The 21,024-nt window shown below is 52.4% G+C and overlaps 1 protein-coding gene across 2 annotated transcripts in view; it reads left to right on the forward strand.

Annotated features, from left to right (window-relative positions):
* The window catches only part of Eya2 (EYA transcriptional coactivator and phosphatase 2), a 112,729-nt gene that overhangs the window by 22,862 nt on the left and 68,843 nt on the right, over positions 1-21,024 (forward strand). For both annotated transcript variants that reach the window (XM_069989918.1, XM_069989919.1), the window contains exon 2: positions 20,706-20,824. The gene's annotated coding sequence lies outside the window, so the exon portion shown is untranslated. The remainder of the gene's footprint in view (positions 1-20,705; positions 20,825-21,024) is intronic.

The raw sequence follows: 21,024 nt of genomic DNA on the forward strand, positions 1-21,024 counted from the left end.
CAGTGGTATAGAGGTACAGAGCAGGGCAAGACAGTGGTCAGCTCTTCCTCTCCCCTCCCACTGTGACCACAGCCCAGTCTCCTGCTTCTCCTGCCCATTCTCTAGCACCCAGAATGCAATGTGCGGTGGGCTTTGGGTTTTGTGCCTGGGTGATGATGAGTGTCTTCTCTCTGTGGGTCCTGCCCGGCTCCCAGGAACAGCGATACTGAAATAGGGATTGGAGCTGTCAGTGGGGACGAAGTCAGAAGTGATCTGAGTGTCACCACCAACGGCCAATGGGCCAGGCCTGGGAGCCGTTTCAGTTTGCAGCAGACTTGCCCTGTTTTCAGGAGTCTGGCATCCTGCACCACTGTATCCAGCTCACAGTTTAGAAGGACAAAAAGCCTGGCTGTTCGGGCTGAACTCACTGAATGGCGGGGAACAGCCTCACAGAAAATGAGGACTTATAGTCTTAGTACTTTATTGTTGTTATTTTGAGACAGGGTCTCCAGATGCAGCCTGCGCTGGCCTAGAATTCACAGTCATCCTCTCTCACCCACACCCAGCTTTAGCATACTTTTTTTTTTTTTTAAATTTATAAGGATTTGACCAGAGACTGCAGGAGTAACAGCTTCCCCATCTATGTGTCCTTGGGAAATGACTTGACCTCTCTGGGCCTTTTGTGTACAGTGGAGGGTGGTGGTAACTGCAAGGCCACTGTAGAACTAAGTGAATGACTCGGAGCTATGTGATCAGAAAAGGTTTGGGGTCCTTACACACACCTGAGAAAGGCGTGGTGCTGTTATCGGCTACTGACTTTAGCTGGAGGGCTGGTGGCCACTTTCTCTCTCGCCCACAGGGAGGCCAGGCCCGGCTGCTTGCAGTCGGAAACTAGAATGGCCTCTCTTTGGTTTCTGGCTATGGTACAAAGCTGTCATCATTTATGCCTTGATTTTTGCTTTCTGTGTCCAGACTTCCAGGACATGCTTCCTTCCAGCAAGGCAGTCTGGAATTCTTGAATACCAGAGAGATTTTTCTGGCCACAGTAGCTCACAGAGAAGTTCTTCAAAACCAAACCACTGGTTAAAAAGTTGGCTCGTTCATTCAGTCATTCTGCAAACATTTCTTGTGGCTTTACTATCTGCCAGACCTCTGTGCCAGGTTATGGGCCTGAGTAGCCAGTAATAGATCCATCCCACCCAGCCAACACGAAAGCACTTTGTCCCTCACTCAATCCACCCTTCACTCAAATCCCTTAGCTCTGGAGGGGCTCTGCAGGGGCTGCTCCCAGTCCCCAAACCACAAAGGGTCCTATGACTCAGATGCAGCCAATGAGCACACATGGTATTTCCCTAGTGACCACAATTGGTTCAGAGATGGGCACGTGACCCAAGCAGAGCCAATCAGAACAACTTGAGCTGGACCGATTAGGAAAGGCTAGGGTGGGGGCTCAGGGTGAAGGCTAAGGGAGATGTCTGCCCACAGTTTGTGGGAGAGGCAGCCAGGAGATGAGGCCGACATAGAGAACAAAACAGACTGAGATGGACAGACAGAGGAGGAAGAGGGAGAGAGGGGGAAAGAAGGAGGGGGAAGTCTATTTTTTGAAAGAAACAAAAAATCCCTTGATCAAGCTGTTTCTGAAGTTCACGTTGCCTAAGGTTTCCAGCTATGTGAGTCAGTAAGATTCCCTCTTTAATTTGAACCAATTTGAGTCGAATTTCCTGCTGTTTGCATCTTGTAGTACACACGTCTTCCAGGGAGAGAGAATGATTTCCTGTAAATCCTTACCACGGAGACGAATTTTGTCTGCAGCAAAGCTGGGAATGAAAAAGCCAGGCTGATGTCGTCCGGGACGTCTGCCTTAGTTTCTGCTCTCTATTTGGAAGTCTGAGAGTTGGGTGAGGTGCACTGAATGCTCCCCCTCTACCCCTGCGGAGGCTGCTGGCCTGTCCCGGAAGCTCATCTCATTCCATCGTTCTAATTATTATTGCTGGACACTGGCAAATCACTCACCACCACCAGGCCTCAGTTTTCCTCACTATAACATGGGTGTCGTAACTAAGACATAAACTTGAGGAGAGAATAAAGGAAGATCGTGTCTCTTAAGCTTGGTCTTTTGTGCCTATTTTAAGACAAAGGACCTGTTGTGTGCTGTGGTTACAAGTCTGACGTGCCCGTGTGGGTATCTCAAAACTCGATCTTCATGGAGGAGAAAGAGCGTGGCCTAGCATTTCAAGCATTTGCCTAAGTTTAGAACCATACCTGTGTAAGTGGAGGAAGGCAGATCCAGACTAGCCGTAGAAGCTGGGGATGGTGGCTCAGGCTTGTTATCCTAGCTGCTTGGAAGGTGGAGATCAGGAGACGGTTGTTCAAGGCTCACCCAGGCATAAAAGTTCACGTGGCTTCACTCGATGACCAGGTAGGGTGGCAGGCACCTGCTATCTCAGCTGCTGGGAGCAGGGCAGTGGCCAAGTGAAGTGGCTGTAAATCAGGAGAATCCCAAAGCCTGGGCCAGCCTGGGCATAAATCAAGAGCCTGCCTGAAATAGAACCAGAGATACAAGGCTGTGGGTTCAACACAAGTGGCTGGGCACTTGCCTGGTAATGGAGGTTATACGCTCAGTCCCCAGTACTGCAGAAGGATGAGCCTGTGTTCCCTGAGTGCTTGCTGTGTGCTTGGTTTGCCTGTCAGGGCTCAGCTCATGCCAGCCTCCAGGTTGAATCCCAATGAGCAGTTTCACCGACAAAGACACAGAAGCACGGTGAGGTCTAGTCATTTGCCCAAGTGGGAGCCGGGTTCCAGAGCTCAGGCCTGGCCCCAACGCCACCCTCTTTGCCACACTCTCTGTGGGTCATGATCAGATAGCAGCTGGAGTCACTGCAGCTACCAGCTAGCACCCAGCAAACTCCAGGAAAAAACAGGCTGGGTGTGGTAGTTCCTGCCTATAATCCCAGCACAATGGAGGCTGAAGCAGGAGGATAGAGAGTTTGAGATCAGCCTGGGCTAACCACCTCAAAAAAAGAGAAAGAAAATGAAAGCAGAGAGGTAGGGGAAGAAGGAAGGAAAGGAAGGAGGGAGGAAGGAAGGAAACAAGGAAGGAAACAAACAGAATGGTCACACCCATCAGCTAGCTAGCCGGGTCCTGGTCTTCTGGCCTCTGGTTCAGTGTTTTGTTCCTCCAGGGTGTCTAGGACCAGGCAAAGAACTCTGGGAAGGGAGGGCCTCTGCTTAGGGAGGGAGTTCCAGGCAGCATCAGGAGCTGTGGCCAGCTGTCTCCGCTGACCAGACCTCAGTACCCCTAGGCCTTTCACGGGCAAGATGCCAGCAGCTGTCACAGTAAAAGTGGAGCCTCCTGGCCATGGGTGGCCTATGGAGTGGGGCAGTGACCCTGGGACCAAAGGTCCTCGGGCACCTCCTCCCCTCCTTCCTCACCATCTGTCTGGCCACCTGGAGCGGCCGCTTGGATTTTCCTTTGACACAAATGGAGAAACAGCTGCAGAGTTTGTGGTGGGAGAGATACCCCATCTTTGCAAAGACCCCCAGCCGGCTGCCAAGGAATCCTGACTGCACAGGAGGAAGGGCCAGGTTCAAATCCTCTGCCCCATGAGTGATCTCCACCTTGTTGTGTGTATTTCTGGGAATCAGGGAAGTCTCACAGGGGCTGGCAGGATGAGTGAGCTGATGCCAGATACCCCACAGCCGGGCAGAAGCCAAGCCCCAGGGCAGAACCCCCTGATCCTGCCTTTCTCCAGCTCGTGGTGTGGAGCAGCCTCCATAAGCTTCTGGAGCTCAGCGTGTGAATCTATGAAATTGAGGTGTGTGTGGGGCGGAGGGGGTACCATCTGCAGAAATCACCCTGGTCCCTCACACACGCACTGTTAAGACAGCCTATCTGCTTAGTAGTTGTGAATCCAGGCTCTGCCATCCTTTTGCCATGTGGCTGTGTCTACCCACAGCCCTACCTCAGAGGAAAGGAGGGGGGACTTAGGGGAAATGTCCTCAAAGCCTTTGAGGTGGTGAGGATGGAACAGTGCATCTCAACGTGGCAGGTGTATTAGCAGCTTGTGTGTGTGTGTGTGTGTGTGTGTGTGTGTGTGTGTGTGTGTGTGTGTGTATAGGTGTGTGCGCGCACGCGCGTGTGCGTGCACAGGGTGCATACGCATGTGGACATGCATGCCAGTACTGGGGCTTGAACTCAAAGCCTGGGCTCTGTCCATTTGAGCCACATTTCAGCTACCAGCTTTTTGATGGTTCATTGTGGATAAGAGTCTTGCAGACTTTCCTGCCCAGGTTGGCTTTAAACCCAGATCCTCAGATCTCAGCCTCCCAAGTAGCTAGGATTACAGGTGTGAGCCACCGGCACTGGACAAGCTGGAAAGCTTTTAAAGGAAACTTTATCCACATGTCATGTTCTCATTTGTGCCTAATTCATCAAAATGCTGTTTGGGGAGAGACCCTCCTTGTGGGCGCCCACCTTTGGTTCTGTCCTTCTCTTCCTTCCTTCCTCAGTACGATCTCTTTTCTGTCCAGTGCAGGGTGCCTTGCTTCTCAGCATCTGCTGAGAGTTTGCCAAACAATGTTGGGGGTGGCCAGATGCCTGGGAATAGGGTAGTAGGTTTCAGAAAACACATGCTTTTTCTGTCATTTTGTTTTGTTTTGTTTTTTGTAGGTCGAGGGGCTTGAACTCTGGGCCTGGGCGCTGTCCCTCAGCTCTTCAGCTCAAGACTAGTGTTTCTACCACTTGAGCCACAGCACCTCTTCTGGTTTTCTGAGTGGTTTATTGGAGATAAGAGTCTCCCAGACTTTGCTGCCCCGGCTGGCTTTGAACCATGATCCCCAGATCCTAGCCTCCAGCCTCCTGAATAGCTAGGATTACAGGCATGAGCCACTGGTGCCTGGCTTGTTTAGGGAGTTGAGTAGGTTCTAGAGAACCCACCTCAGTGTTCTTGTCCTGTGCAAGTATTTTTTTCCTGCCACCTACTGTGTGCCACAGACACACTGTGAGTTGTTACCATTCCCTGTGTCCTCATTGCGCTGCAAGGACTGCTCAGGTGGTGTTGGCCCTTGGGATTTGTCCCAGGTCTTGTTTGGGACACTTGATGATTTGGACCTGATCTGCCTTCCACCTCTGCAGCCGACTGGGCCCTGCTGGGCCCTGCCTGGTGGGTTGCCTCTCAGCCTGGGCAACCAGCCCCAGATGCCAGGATGCTGTGCAGGCCTACTGGGCTCTCCCTGCAGAGGGTGGGGTTATCTCCACAGACTAGCCAGGCCATCCGCCGTGGCCAGTGGGCCTGGCGAGGTCCCACGGTGCTTGGCACTTGGGGTACTGTCTGCCTGAGCCCCCCGCGGGGACACTAGTAAATGGTGCCACAGGATCAGGGACCCCTTACTCAGCAGGAGCCTCAGAGTCCTCCCCCAGGGCCTGGCCACACCTGAACTTCTTGTGGCCCCCTGGGTCCCCGTGGGACCCGCCGAGCCGCTGCCAGGCCCAGCCGCCCCGCCCCTCGCTCAGAACCCTGGGAGGTCCCGGCCTCGTGTTTTATAACTATTTATTGTTCTTGTTATTTTAACATTTAGCACGAAGCATGTCTCAGCTCCTCCAGCGTCACTGCGGTCAGACCCCCCCCCGGGGGCGGGGCCACGGCTCCTTCCACTCTCCTTTTTGGCTTTTTGTCCTATTTATTAAAAAATCCTGTTCTCTGTGGGGCTCCCTGTGCCCTAAGGGTCTTTCTGAATAGGGTCGGGGTCCACCCTCATCCCTGAGCACCATTCTCTCAGCATCATTCTCTTTGCCTGGCCGTTAGGAAGGCCCAGCAAAGCAAAGGCTTCACAGGCCCTGCAAGGCACCTGGTCTCCATAGCAACCACTGAACTCTGCTGCCCTCAAAGGCAGCCGTGAACAGTCCAGAAACAAACAAAACTTTATGGATACAAACTGACAGCAGCCAATACTGAGCCTGGGGGCCAGAGTTCACTCACCCTTCTGCCCCCACCAATGTGGATGATGGAGACCACTCTACTCCTTCTCTACATCTGAGTCCTTCCTCTTGCCCTTCCAACCTATTTCTGTTTGTGTGACTTCTCCCCCCTCCCAAAAGTGGAGATGGACCTATGGGACCCCACAGGTCAAAACTGCTGTGTTGTCTAGTATAAATAAAGTTTTATTGGTACACGGACACCAAGGAGCAACCCCCAGTTATCTCTATCCTGGCTCAAGGGAAATGTGAACTTGGGGAGAAAGAGACCTCTGGGGAATGTCTGGGGTGTTTTGTGGCATGTGGGGGCACACAGGGTTTCCTTGGCTTCGGGGTTGGCGGAAGGAGCGTCCCATCTGAGGGGCCATCCATGGCTAGCTTCTGCTTGTTGCTGGGGGTCCTGCATTTACACAAATGCTCTGGTGTGGCATTTCTGGAGAGACGCCCGGGAACAGCAGTGCTGCTGATGTGTTCTTATAAAGGAGCTGGCTGTGCACAGAGGTTTCACTATGTGAACCTTTTGTCCCTACACCCCAAGTGCCATGAGTCGTGATGGATGGACTCGGGTGTGTGGCTCTCAGAGTCAAGATGAAAGCCCCTGCAAGCTGGGGAAAGAGCAGGAAAGTTCTCAGGTGCACGAGGAGAGGCCAGTGTGGACACGTTTGAGGTGGAGGAAGAAAAGACCCTTCCTGTGTCTCTGCCTCAGAATTAGGGCTCAGCAGATGTTTTCTGTGCTGGCCTCACACTTTAGGTGCCAGAGACCTCTCTATCTCTTGATGGTGCAGGGAAAGCAGCCACGGGCCACACAGGAGGGGGCGTGGCCCTGGGTGGGCATGGCCTCGGGTGGGTGGGGCTGTGGGTGGAAGACTCACCCTAGGTTTGTTTCTTTGCTTTTCTTTTTCTTTCTTTTTTTTTTTTTTTTTTTGTGTGTGTGCCAGTCCTGGGGCTTGAACTTGGAGCTTGGTCACTGTCCCTGCGTTTCTTTTGCTCAAGGCTAGCACTCTACCACTGAGCCACATGTTTGTTGCTTTCCCTGACTGTGGGTTGGAGGAGGCCCTAATCATACCTCTGTATCTTGGGTCATTGTCACTGAGTGGTAAGATGCTGCCTCCCTTGGACTTCTCCCTCATGGACTGTTCCCAGGAGAGCTGGGGGACAGGAGTTGTAGGGCTACCTCTATCACTGAGCTGCACCCTGCTTTCTATTCTTTCCTATGTTACTCATTTTCTAAAACACTTACTCATGGCTGGGTGCGGTGATTTGCACCTGTAATCCCAGCTACTTGAGAAGATTGTGGTTTGAGGCCAGCCTAGGCACAAAAGCTTCCTCTCCACCAACAGGCCTGTCCTGGTGGTATAGACCTGTAATTCCAGCTGAGTAGGAGGCGTAGGCAGGAGCATGGGGTCTAGGCCAGCTGGGCAAACACAATACCCCCGTGGCTCAAGAGTAGAGCTCCTGCCTAGCAAGCGTAAGGCCCTGAGTTCAAACTCTAGTATCACTAAACCAAACCAAACCCCAAGACTTGTTCATGCGGCCATCATCTAGTAAAAACACCTACTGTGTGTCTGGCAGGACTCATGCCTGGCCTTCAAAAGCTCTGAAGAGCAATAAGACCTGCTCTCAACCCCAACCCAGCATTTAATTTTATTTTTAATGATAAAAGCAATAAACATGCTCATCCTACATTAAGATGACACTGAAGCAAAGCCACGCTGGCTGGCTGGCGGCGGCGGCAGCGGCGGCAGTACGCATGTGCTGCAGCCTGTGCAGGAGCCGTTACAGGCTGAGTTTTTCTCTCACAAAGTGGGACCCTCCCTGCCTTTGGCCAGGCAGCCTACCACTTCCCATGTGACCTTGCAGACACCGGCATGGCTCGAACAGATCTTACTTCTGTATCGCTTGCTGTTACACTGCATAGGACACAGAGAGCGAGTCTCTCCTGATGTGGTTTGGATGGCCAGGACAGGGACCGGCCAGCTCTGTGGAGCCAGATGTGTGGATTTAGGACTCTGTGGGACACACGGTGTGTCACAACTCCTTGGCTGTGTCCTTGGTATGAGAGCAACTTCGGACAGTGTTAAATGATGCTGTATCCAGTAATCCTTCATTCACAGCACCAAGCAGTGGGCCATACAGCACCATCCCTCACCTTTCTGTCTCCATGTGTTTGTCCATGCTCTTATATCAAACAGTTGTAGTTTTGTGAGTTTTCTTGTGTTTTTATTTATCTTTCTGATGAGAGGGTAGAAGGCAGGAGACACGTTGGGTCTTTTTGTTTTGTGCTGGTCTGGGCCTGAACTCAAGGCCTGGGCACTGTCCCCGAACTTTTGTGCTCAAGGCTAATGCCCTACCATTTGTGCCATAGCTCCACTTCTGGCTTTTTGCTGGTTAACTGGGGATAAGAATCTCATGGACTTAGCCTTCCAGTGTCTGGCCCCAACCCCAGAGCTCTTTTTTTTTTTTTTTTGTCAGTTGTGGGGCTTGAACTCTGGGTCTGGGTGCTGCCCCTCAGCTCTTCAGCTTAAGGCTAACACTCTACCACTTGAGCCACAGTGCCACTTCTGGTTTTCTGAGTGGTTTTTTGGAGATAAGAGTCTCCCAGACTTTCCTGTCCAGACTGGCTTTAAACTGTGATCCTTAGATCTCAGCTTCCTGAGTAGCTAGGATTACAGGCGTGAGACACTGGAGCCCTGCTCCCAGAGATCTTGATGGTCCCCACTGTTGGGAGAAGAATTGAAGCTTTGGGAGGTCATGTGATCTGCCCAGCTTTCTGTGGTAGGACTCCAGGGGTGGGCAAACCCCACCTGCACCAACATTGTCTCCCCTGCCCTCCCCGCCCCCCCCCCCATGATCTCCTAAGCAAACTGCTGGGCCTGGGCTCTCCGTCTCTGAGCTCTGGCCAGGCCTCTTGGTATCCCCATAAGGGGCAGAGCAGGAGGCCAGGCTAGGCACTGGTGGCTCATGTCTCTAATCCCTCCCAGCTACTCAGGAGGCTGAGATCTGAGGATCAAAGTTCAAAGCCAATCAGGCAGAAAAGTTTGTGAGATTCTTATCTCCAGTGAACCACCAAAAAGCCAGAGGTGGAGTTGTAGCTCAAGTGGTAGAGCACCAGCCTAGAGCAGTAAAACTTAAGGGATAGGGTGAGACCCTGAATTCAAGCCTCAGTACAGAGAGAGAGAGAGAGAGATAGTGCCATGTAGCATGTAAGTTACTATGCCAAGCCCACACAAGAACACCAGGTCCCTGAACTCTCATGGGTTTCTTAAGATCTTGCAGGAGAGGACACAGTAGATCTATTTCAGGCCTTAGACTTACTGCTCTGGAGGACAGAAAAGCAGGGGCCTGCTAGAGCTAGGGCCTTTCCCACTCCACGGTCCTCCTGGCACTGGTGTTTTCTTAAGGTTCTGAGTTGTTTGAATGTACAGAAAGGCCCTGAGCAGGGTCTGGTGAAGTAAGCTGATGTTTGGTGGGTGGGCAGGTAGCCTCCCTGGGATGGTCACTGTGGCTAGGCCAGATGGACAAGCAAGCTCCGTGTTCTGGGCTGAGTTGAATGCGCAAATGTCCGGTGGCTGGAGGTCATAGGATGAAGGGCGCAGTGTGAGTAGAACACAGGCTGCAGGTCCCGGGTCTGAGTTCACCCTCAAGTGTTGGGTGAGGCTGTGATGTGAACCCACGGTGAGCAGGCCGTGAAGTCAGCTGGGTGGGCTGCAGCCAGCCTGTAGGGGAGGCCGTAGAATAGAAAACAACAGCGGTGTCCCACCTGTGGTTAGGGTGGGTTTTGAAACTTTAAGTTTGATAAAGGCGTTCACTGTGCTACATCTTTTTTTTTTTTTATTTCTTACTGTGAGTCAAAGAAATTGAAAGGCACTGTTTTGAATCCTAGTGAACGTTTGGAATTTAGCCCACGAGGCGGTGGGGAGCCATTAAAGAGGCCGGGTCAAGTTTATGTGGAAAAACCTCCCTGCAGGAGCTTGGGAACAGAGCTTGGAGAGGCTGGCCTGGGGAGGCCCAGGAGGCTCAGGAGGCTCAGGAGGCCAGGGCCCCGGGGGGAGGCCGTGCAGTCAGGTACCCGCCTCGTGGGTGACCCTGCATGCAGAGGCTGTGGGTCACCGTGGAATTGACAAGCATTCCTGCAGGAGGTGGAGGGCTGAAAGATGATGAAGCCAGAGTTTGAACTCAGGGCCTGGGCGTTGTCCTTGAGCTTTTTCCCTCAAGGCTAGCACTCCACCACGTGAGCCATAGCTCCCCTTCTGGCTTTTTGGTGGTTAACTGGAGATAAAGAGTTGCACAGGCTTTCCTGCCCAGGCTGGCTTTGAACTGTGATCCTCAGATCTCAGCCTCCCGAGAAGCTAGGATGACAGGTATGAGCCACTGAGACTCTTCCTTCAACACTTCCTCCTTACCACCTTCTCTCCTAAGCCCTTTCAAGCATGATAACCCCACAACAAACCTATTGGAGGTTCTGCTTGTGTTCCTCTTCCACAGAGGAGGAACTTGGGGCTTGACTGCCCAGGGTCTCAGTGGTATCTGTGGCGGTCACTTAGGAGCTGGGTTTGGGGATAAACTTTGGGGAGGGGGGTCACAATTGGCTGAGGGATAAAATGACACCTGGAACTGAGCAGTAGCCATAGAGAAGTGGGGTCACCCAGGAAGCTGTGGTTCTCTGTGATTCAGCAGAGCCGTGTTCAAACCTGCAGATGGGGGCACAGCGCAGCGGTAGGTGCAGGATTCGAATCTGCCTCCCAGCTTGTCCCAGGGAAGCTGCTCTGGTGGTCAGAGCCGTGGCAGCCCTTTTCTAAGCGGGAGACGCCGATCCAACGCACCAGGTCAGCTGTGAGTCGCACCCTACAGCCCGCTGGCTCCCAAGCTCCCACTCTAGCCCAACTGCAAACCTTCACCCTCTTCCCACCTCTGACCCTGTCCAGGTGGGCCGGGTTAACCCAGCCCTGGGAGCTGTAAGTGATGGGCCCCCTGATGGAGACGCAGCTAGGCAGAGATGGGAGCTAAAGCCCTGGGGACCCTGGAGCTGACCTGTGCAAGGGACAGGCAGCCCTGCCCTTGCGGTCAGGGGACAGTGACCAGCAGATGCCAGGACAGCTGAGACTCGCTCTAGAGGGCTATAAAGAGCCGGCCTCCTTCTCCCTCTCTTCCCCTCCTCCTCCCGTTCCTCCACCTCCCTCTCCTCTTATTCCTCCCCCTCCCCCTCCTCCTCTTCTTTCTCGAGAGTTCCCCTTCCCCCTCCCCCTCGCCCAGGAGGCAGGTGGACTGACCTCATGTGGCATAAGGCGGCCCTCCGTCTGGGAGCCCTACATGGGGATGTACGCCAGCCACCAGTAGCCAAGAGGCACCCCCACACCTTCCCCTCACCGCCCCTCACTTCCAGATGAACCTTTCCACTGCACCCACTTTTCCTGCCTCCTCATTCTTTTTTTTTTTTTTTTTTTTGGTGGTCATGGGGCTTGAACTCTGGGCCTGGGCGCTGTCCCTCAGCTCTTCAGCTCAAGGAGAGCTCTCTACCACTTGAGCCACAGAGCCACTTCCGGTTTTCTGGTGGTTCACTGGAGATAAGAGCCTCCTGGAATTTCCTGCCCAGGCTGGCTTTGAACCGTGATCCTCTGATCTCAGCCTCCTGAGTAGCTAGGATTACAGGCGTGAGCCACTGGCACCCGGCTGCCTCCTCATTGTGTGAGACTAAGGACCCAGGACCATGGGTGTGTCAAGACTCTGTCAGTGTTGGGGAGCTGCTCCCCAGGGGCCATGCAGGGCCACACCTTGCCCCACCTCCTGCCCCCTCCAGCCCCAGCAGGCCCACACCCCTGCCCCTCCCCAGAGCCCCCATCTGACCCTCCCCTCACCTCCCCCCCACTCCATCCTCTCTCTTTGCTGGAGGACTGTTTTCCTTGGCTGGGGTGCAGGCAGGTGACCCCCTCCCCTGGCTGCTTCAGGCCCAGGCTTGTCGGCCTCCTGACCTCACCGGCTCGCACAGCCTTGCCCGCCTTGGTTCCCATCCAAGGACCAGTGGGTCTTTCTAGAAGGTGTTTGTCTAGTCAAGGCTGACAAACTTCCCAAGCCACCGTCTGTTGACTTTTGTGGGAAGTTCTGGCTGCCTGGCTGCCTGGTGTTTCCCGGAGCTTCCTCTTCTCTCCGGGGCTGGGGTGGAGGCAGCTAGGAAGGCAGGGCGCCTGGCTCTGCTTGCACTCTGGGGCTGAAAACTGTCAGCAGCCATGTTGGCAAAGATGGGGGGGGGGGCGGGGAAAGGTGGTGCTTTGAAGAGCTTTCAAACGCAGTGGCAGCATGTGAAAGGGCTCTTCACCACCAGGACCTGCATGAGCCAAGCTGCCGTAAAGCCTTTGTTTCTTTTTTTTTTCTTTTTCTTTTTGGCAATACTGGGTTGAACTCAGAGCTTTGTGCTTGCCAGGCAAGTACTCTACCACTTCAGCCACACTCTGGGCCATGTTGCGTTGATTATTTTGCAGATAGGGACTTGCTTTTGCCCAAGTCGGGCCTCAGACCACAATTCTCTTACTTCTACCCCCCATGAAGTTGGGATTACAGGCATCAGGCATTCCACCCGGTTTATTTGTTGAGATGGGGGCGGGGGGGGGGGGGTGTCTCACTAACTTTTTGCCCAAGAAGGCATTAAATCCCAATCCTCCTGTCCTAGCCTCCTGCATAGCTGAGATTACAGATCTGCCCTCTTGCCATCTTTAACTTGCATTTTGTTTACTTCATTCATGCACTCAATCATTCGTTCCCTCAACAAAGATTAATTTAGTGCCTCTGTTGTGCTGGGCAGTCCCAGGGGTTGAGCAGGACTAGTATGTGATAACCTTCACCTCACAAAGCTAGTGGGGTCTCAGACAGTGCCCAGTGAAGATGAATGTGCATTAGAAATGTGAGCCACACTGAGCGCTGCTGGCTCACGCCTGTAATCCTAGCTACTCAGGAGGCTGAGATCTGAGGATCGTGGTTCAAAGCCAACAGGAAAGTCCGTGAGACTCTTATCTCCAATAAACCACTAGAAAACTGGAAGTGGTTCTGTGGCTCAAGAGGTAGAGCGCTTGAGCTGAAGAGCTGAGGGACAGCGCCCAGGCCCAGAGTTCGAGCCCCATGACCGACCAAAAGAAAGAAAGAAAGAAAGAAAGAAATGTGAGCCACCTGTGTGACCTTCAGTATTCCAGCAGCTACACAAAAAACTGAAAAAGAAACATGGCCATTAACACAAAAGATCAAACTATTACCAATTCAACATGTAGTCATCATTTTAAGCTTACCGATGCCTTATTTTGTTGTTTATGCTAAATCTTTGAAACTGATGTGTGTTTGGATCAGGCACAGTTCAAGCTGCGTGTGACCAGAGGACCAGATAATAGCAGTGGTAGATCAGGGAAGGCTTCCTGGAGGCAGTGACACAGTGATACACAGGTGTCTAAAGTGAGGACAGAAGGGACAGTTATGAGTGATGCCAAGGAGACAAGGAGTTTACTGCTTTTAAGGGACAACAGGGAAGGTGCTGAGGCTACCGGAGGGTTAACTGGTGAGGAACAGGATGGATCTGGGGGTCACACAGAGCCAGCAACTCCCTGCCGATCAAGGAGTTACTATAGCTGCACTTGGACAGCCAGCCAGTGCTGGCAGTCACCGGTCCCTGGGGGGCAGCCTGCTTGGCTGGTTGTGCCCAACCCCTCCAGGTCTCGAGCTGACCCGCTGGAGCTCAGCCAGCAGCCACTGCTGGCTGGCCAGGTTTACAGCAAGGTAAGGATGAAGGGGGTGTGGACTAAGCCCTTGTCTGTGATTGGCTCAGGCATGGCCAGGTCTGACCAATGAGGTGAAGGATGTCAGATGCTGGAGGATACTGGAGCAGGAGCTCCCCTGAGATCTAGCCAGTCATGTGGGGAGCCCTAAATGGTTGGGGGGAGGAGGGTTGTTAACCCTGTGGGTCCCTAGTGCCCTCTTGTGGAATTGAGAACAGGATTACTTACCTCTTAAACATTCAGTGATCCAAAACCTTCCAGGTGTAGAGGAGTGATTTGTGATGCACAGTGAAACCCACCAGGACATAAGCTCCTGGCTCCTATCTGCCCTCCCCACTGGGTCCCGGGAACTGATCAGAGCTAGCACATAGTAGGTGCTCTGCCATGTTTGTTGAGTGAATATGTGACCTTGCCGTTCTCTGTACATTTTTTTTCCTTAGCTTTCTTGTTTCTCCTGCTTTTCCTGGACTTCCTGCTTCTGGTATGACTGTTTTATTTGCGTTTTGTTGTTGTTGTTAGGTTGTTTGGGCTGGTTTTTTTTTTAAGTACCCTGAAATTTCAGGCCTTGGCACTTCAACCTGCTTTTACTAGTTTGAAATGACTAAGTTCTCTTAAGGCCTAAGAAATATTTTTGTAACTGCCTTGGCCTAGTCCAGCCCCACCACGTACCCCACACACTCTTTGGGGGTTTATTTATGTTTTCCCAGCAGATTCCGCCTGCACTTTACATATGGACAGGAGACGCAGTGGGGGCTGTTTGGTTTGGGCTTCATCTGACACTGGTCTTGCTCCAAGGGCATTATAACACCATTTAGAATGAAACGTGGGGCGGGGAGGGATGCAGAGGCCACGTGACATAACCCCAAGGTTCTCAGCATTCTCATCAGAGTGTGACACTTGCGGTGTCTCTTAAGTCCATTTGAGCAGGGGTCATCCCATTCCCCCCTCCAATCCTCCAAAGCAGTGATGTTAAATCCTAGGTTGATTAAAGAAGAGTCTCTGGTTGGCATGCTGAATTTGCAGACATGAACTGCAATTTTCAGATTTTCATAGTAAGTATAGTTGAAGCACAGCAACAAAACATTTACTAAAAGGCAGGGTGGGTTGGAACTGGTCAGATTCTTGGTTTCTGTGTTTGCATTTCTCTTCCTGCCTCTGCAGAAGAAACTGGCCTTTCCTACCTGCAAAAGTGCGCATGCGGACAGCAGAAGCATGCTGCCAGGGTGGACATGGCCCGATGGGACATTTGATAGACTTTTGTTTTTTGTCACTTGTGGGGCTTGAACTCGGGGCCTGGGCGCTATCCCTCAGCTCTTTAGCTCAAGGCTAGTGTTCTACCTTGGAGCCACAGCGCCACTTCTGGTTTCCTGGTGGTTAATTGGCGATAAGCGTCTCACAGATTTTCCTTCCCAGGCTGGCTTTGAACCGTGATCCTCAGATCTCAGCCTCCTGAGTAGCTAGGATGACAGGCGTGAGCCAATGGCGCCTGGCTTGACAGACGTATTTTGATTGTTATCATAGGGGAAAGGGGACCTTTGGTCATCTAAGAACAAGGCAGGGGTTGCCAGCCTCCAAGCCACACCACCAAGAATGACAAGGCCAGGTTGAAAGCTGGCAGCTCATGCCTGAAATCCTGTTTGTGTCAGCACTAGGGCTTGAACCAGGGCCTGGACACTGTCCCTGAGCTTTTCTACTAAGGACACCCCTCTGCCACTTGAGCCACAGCTCTACTTCCAGCTTTCTGGTGGTTAATTGGAGATAAGAGTCTCATGGACTGGGGGCTGGGAAGGTGGCTCAGTGGTAGAGTGCTTGCCTCGCATACAAGAGGTCCTGGGTTCTATTCCTCAGCACCACATGAGCAGAAAAAGCTGGAAGTGGCACTGTGGCTGAAGTGGTAGAGCGCTAGTCTTGAGCTGAAGAGCTGAGGGGACAACGACTAAGCCCAGAGTTCAAGCCTCATGACCGACAAAACAACAACAACAACAACAACAACAACCAAGAAAGAGTCTCATGGACTTTCCTGCCTGGGCTGACTTCAAACCTGGATCCTCAGATCTCAGCCTCCTGAACAGCTAGGACTACAGGTGTGAGCCACCAGAATATTTTTAAATGGTAATAAAATATTGAAAAAGAGCCAGATACAGTTGTACACACCTGTTATAATCCCAGCACTCAGGAGGCTGAAATGGGAGAATTGTGAATTCAAGATCAGTCTGGGCAACATAGTGAGATCTTATCTAAAAACAACAACAACAAATAAACCAAAATAAACAAGCACCTTTCCAAGTTTAAGTACTAGTCTCAATGTGTTTAAAATACTTTAGCAAAGAGAAAAATAACCCAAAAAGCTTGGAAGAGGCCCATGCAGTGTAGACTCCTGAAATTCGTCCAGCCTGCGTGACAGACACTCAGTCTACATGAATAAACCTTCTAGTTCTTACCTCAAAACCATTCTAACAAAAGTGAGAAAGAAGGAAAAAAAACCATACAACGTGGCATACGGTCGGTTCAACTTGAAATAGGACTAAACATTGAAACACTCATGGAACCCCCAGGCCCTGCTGGGGTTCAGAGTGATGTAATCAGAGGAGGCCAGTCACAGGAGAGATTAATTTTAAGACATCTGCTGCTCTCTGTGGCAGATGGCGGCATTGAACATTAGCGGCACCAAGCTTCGGAGTGGAGTCAGATGGTGGTTTTTAACTCCTACCCTGAGGCTCACGGTGGCCCCAAAGCCTGCCACTCCCTGCCTCTGCTTTCTTCTCTAAATCAGGGCAGAAATTCTCCCAGCCTCCCCAGAGCTAGGACTGAGGACAGCTGTGCCTGGCTAAAGGCACTGCGGATCCTGTGGCTCTTGTGGCAGTATGGGCTTCCTGGAGTTCAGGTGAGGATTTGGGCACAAGGAAGTTCTTCTGATATTTCCTTTCTCTCCCACCCATCCTCTTCCTGATGATGAAAATTCGTGGTGCCTTAGCCTCAGAGCAAGGCTATGGGTCCTGGGTCATCACAATGGCTGTCTTTGAGGCCCACAGCAGGGACGGGGAGGGTGGCACTGCCTCCTGGAGTTCAGTGTACCTCATAGGCACTGTGGGCAGGCTTGGGCTGCTCTCCAGCCTCTGATCATGAGATGTCCCCAGGTGTCCTGGGCCAGTGTGGCATCCCTTCATGAGAAAAGGAGAGAGAGAGAGAGAGAGAGAGAGAGGAGAGTTTAATGGCTCTGCATGAGAAATAGCCTATAAAGTTCTACATTTTGCTTCAAGGCCCACCAACCCCTCCTCCCCTGTCACCTGGCAAGCCTGTGTGGCTCTGTGCCAGTCTGATGCCACACACTAGGCCCGGCTTGAAGGGGTCCCCGGAAGCCTAGAGAATGCTGGCACATGCATCAGAATATACAGCCTCTAAAACTGCATGGAGATTTTTCTTAAGCCAGTCATAAGCCAAGCATAGGGATGCATGACTGGAATTCCAGCCATACAAGAGGCCCTAGGTAAAAGCAGATCAAGACTAAAATGTTATGGGGCAGTGGGGGTGGGGAGGAGAAACTTGTGACCCTGCATGAAAAATAAATAAAGCAAAAAAGTACTGGGTATGGCCTAGCAACTGTCAGGCCCTGAGCTCAAATGCAGGGAGGGATAGAGGAAGGGAGGGAGGGATAATAAGGTAAGAGGTCTCATATTGTCACCCCACACTGGGTGCTGGCTTGAAGGTTGCCCCAGGCAGGGAGGGGGTACCTTGCTATTCTTGATGTTCCAGCTGGGGAGACCAAGGCAGGCTCTGGTGGAAAGCAAGGCAGCTTTGAGAGCAGGCTGCGTGTTCTTCAGAGAGTTTTGGATCCTCACTTTCAGATCAGAATGGAAATAGACTAAAGAAATGAGAGGAGTCCCTCCCCTCCCAGAGGCAACATGCAAGTGGCTTCTACAGTTTTTACACTGGGAACCCCAGCTCTCTCACTTTGGGGGATCTGCTTTCTGAAAACTGCGGCAAATGCACCAGGAAGCCTGTCCAGTCGCTGTGGAATTTGTCACGAGAATAAAGATGCAGGAGACCTGAGGCGGTACATCTGAGGTGTTATGCAGCAGTGAAAAAGGGACCAGCAGGACATTTTCACTAGAATGCAGAGGTCCTAGAATGAGAGGTGCCGAGCGATCACACAGATAAAAGCTGGGGGAGATGGCAGCGGCCACCGTCCATGTACTCTCCCGGCTGTGTGCTGGTGTCACCCAGCTCTCAGGCTAGCAGGGTCTAAGGCTCAATGCTGGTCACATCCCTGGGCAGGTGATGTGGGCCAGGATGGCGTCCCAAAAGATGAGGATGGCAGCAACCACACAGCACCTGGCGTGGGCTCTGAGTGAGTTTATTCCTCCATTGCTCATACTACAAACACTTATTAAGCCACTGTTGTTGGAGGCATGGCTCAAGTGGTAGGGCTCCAGCCTAGCTAGCAAGGGTGACTTCCAACCTCGGTACTGCCAAAATAAAAGCAAACACCTTGGACAGGGAGGAAGCTACTCTGAAGGGACTTCTAGAAGATTTGGGGAATATCATTCAAGGCTTTAAAAATAGACCAAATGCTGCCATTGCCGACTTTTATTTCATTTATTTTGCTGGTCACTGGGCTTGAACTCAGGGCTTGGTTGTTGTCCCTGAGCTTTTTCACTCAGGGATAGCACTCTACCACTTTGAGCCACAGCGCCACTTCTGATTTTCTGGTAGTTAATTGGAGAGAAGGGTCTCACGGACTTTCCTGCCCAAGCTGGCTTCAAATCATGATTCTCAGATCTCAGCCTCCTGAGTAGGATTGCAGGTATGAGCCATGGATACCCAGATTATTTTATTTTTGGTGCCAATACCGAGGCATGAACTCAGAGCCTGAGCACTTGCCCTCAGCTTTTTAGATCACAGTAGATGCTCTACCACTTGAGCCCCCATCCCTCTTCCAGAATTTATTTTAACTGGTTAACTGGAGACAAAAATCTCACAATCTTCTGCCCAGGCTAGCTTTCAGTTGTGATCTTCAGATCTCAGCTTCCTGAGTAGCAAGGATTATAGGTGTGAGCCACTGGTGCACCACTGTGGAATTTGCAGTCTGATAGGGAAGACAGGTGTTCTGACAGAAAGAACAGCATGTGCAAAGGCTCTGAGGCAGGAGGGGGCACAGAGTTGAAAAGAAGGCCAGTGGTGTTGGCATAAGATACCAGGCACTGAGATGGCAGTGCTAAGCCAGCTCAGAAGTCTTCCCTTCTACGTAAGAGCCACGGGAGGCCATCTGAGGCCCCACAAAGGGCTGAAGTGGGGATACTGATTTGATTGTCAGCCATAATGCAAGAGACCCAACTGGAGGGAGGGGAGAGTGGCCCCCGGAAGTCCTGTATGGAGGCCTTGGTTAGCCCTCCAGGGAAGAGAGGGCCGGGGTCATGGCTATGGTGGTGAAGTTGCCATGTTGACTGGATGTGTGAATTGGGGGGGGGGCAGGTGGTCATGCTGACCCTCCCCGGAGTCAGCCACCTGAGGATGTATTTTGCCCTGAACTCTATTGGGGGCGACAGGGGTGGCCGGAAGCCTTCAGATCTGACCTCACCTGCTGTCTATCCAGAGGCCCACCGTGACTGCCAACAGGCTTTGATTTCCTAACCCTGGAGGATGCTGGGAGTCAGCTCTGTCCTCCCAACCTACTGACCATCTGTCCTCCCCGTCCAGCAGACAGGGCCCCCATGCTCAGCCAAGGTAGCCTGGTGCTTGGGAGAGGGGGGTAAGGGGAGGTAGGGGGCCACCCACCTGGGACCCTCCATCTGTTTCTGATCTCTCCCTGCCTTTGAAGTGCCCCGCCCCCACCCCCAGCTGTTAGCCCGGGCCAGGGGCTCCCCCAAAGCTTCTCCCATCCCAGGGGACCAGGGTGGTGACAAGGAGAAATAATGGAGTGGCAGGCCCGGCAGGAGGCCTGAGGGTGGGGTTTGGAAAGCCATCCTCAGAGCAGGGAGGTAGCAATGGTTTACAGCGGTGAAAACACAGGCGGGGGTGGAGGGGGAAGCTTTTATAAATGAGCCCCATGTGTCTTTGTCCTTGACAAAATGGGGGCAGGAGATGGGGCTTGGGGAATCTCCCCTGAATGGAGGGGAAGCTGGTCTCCTGTTTTAGCCACCATGGGTATGTGTGATTGGGGGTGCCTGTGCCCCCTAAACTCTGTCCCTCAAACCACCATGGGCACAGTAAGAGGAGTGCTGTGGTGCATCTGCGCCCCTTCTCCCCTCTTCCCCCCATCCCCACCATGGCCAATGGCCAGAATCTGGGGGTCAGCCTCCGTGGAGGCCCTGGACTAGCACTGCATGGAAGAGGACCATGGAGATGCCAGGACATCTGTGCAGACAGTACCTGGGCATCTTTCCTTCACCACAGCCAGCCGCTGCCGGGCCCCTGGGAGCCCTAACGTTCCCGGTCCAGCAGTGCCACCTGCCCTGCCTCCAGAGTCCCCAGTTCACCGACGTTCCTGTCAATGATGTTTAAAAGAGACTCAAATACCACTTTTTTTTTTTTTTTTTTTTTTTGTCATTCCTGGGGCTTGAACTCTGGGCTTGGGCGCTGTCCCTGCTCTTTAGCTCAAGGCGAGTGCTCTCCCACTTGAGCCACAACGCCACTTCCGGTATTCTAGTGGTTTATTGGAGATAAGAGTCTCATGGACTTTCCTGCCTGGCTGGCTTTGAACTGTGATCCTCAGATCTCAGCCTCCTGAGTAGCTAGGATTACAGGCGTGAGCCACCAGCACCCGGCTCAGATACCACTTTTCTAATGACAAAATCCAGAATGGAGAAGGGGGACATTTGAATCAAGTAAGGCGCTGTCATGGGGAGGACTTAATTCCTCAGGTCCCTTGGTGAGAGGTAAAGGTTTATTAGGTAGCATCTCTAGGAAGGCAGGGTTTTGGTGATCAGTTTGAGAACTAAGGATCATTTGTGAGCATGCGTGATAATGAACCAACTCCCTGTCTCTTCGTCTCCTGCCAGGTACAGGGCAATGTTAGACGAGACCGTCTCACCCAGCCTCACTGCCCACAGCGACCGCAGGGAACTGCAGACACTGAGCTGGCACGGCGCTGTGCCAGGCTCTTTGAGTGACCTCTCAGGTAGGGCCCCTGGCTGCCACTTTGCTGAACTGGTGGTATGTGTCCCTGCCCCGAGTATGCTGAGGGCACCCCAGGCTTCCTAAAGTTGTGTACCAAGACCGGGCCTTCTCTTGCCTTTATTTTCTTTTTACTGGTCCGGGGGCTTGAACTCTGGGTCTGGGTGTTGTCTCTGAGCTCCTTTTGCTGAAGGCTAGCACTCT

Source organism: Dipodomys merriami, unplaced genomic scaffold, assembly GCF_024711535.1.
Source record: "Dipodomys merriami isolate MVZ:Mamm:240054 unplaced genomic scaffold, mDipMer1.0.p SCAF_39, whole genome shotgun sequence".
Lineage (NCBI taxonomy): Eukaryota > Metazoa > Chordata > Mammalia > Rodentia > Heteromyidae > Dipodomys > Dipodomys merriami.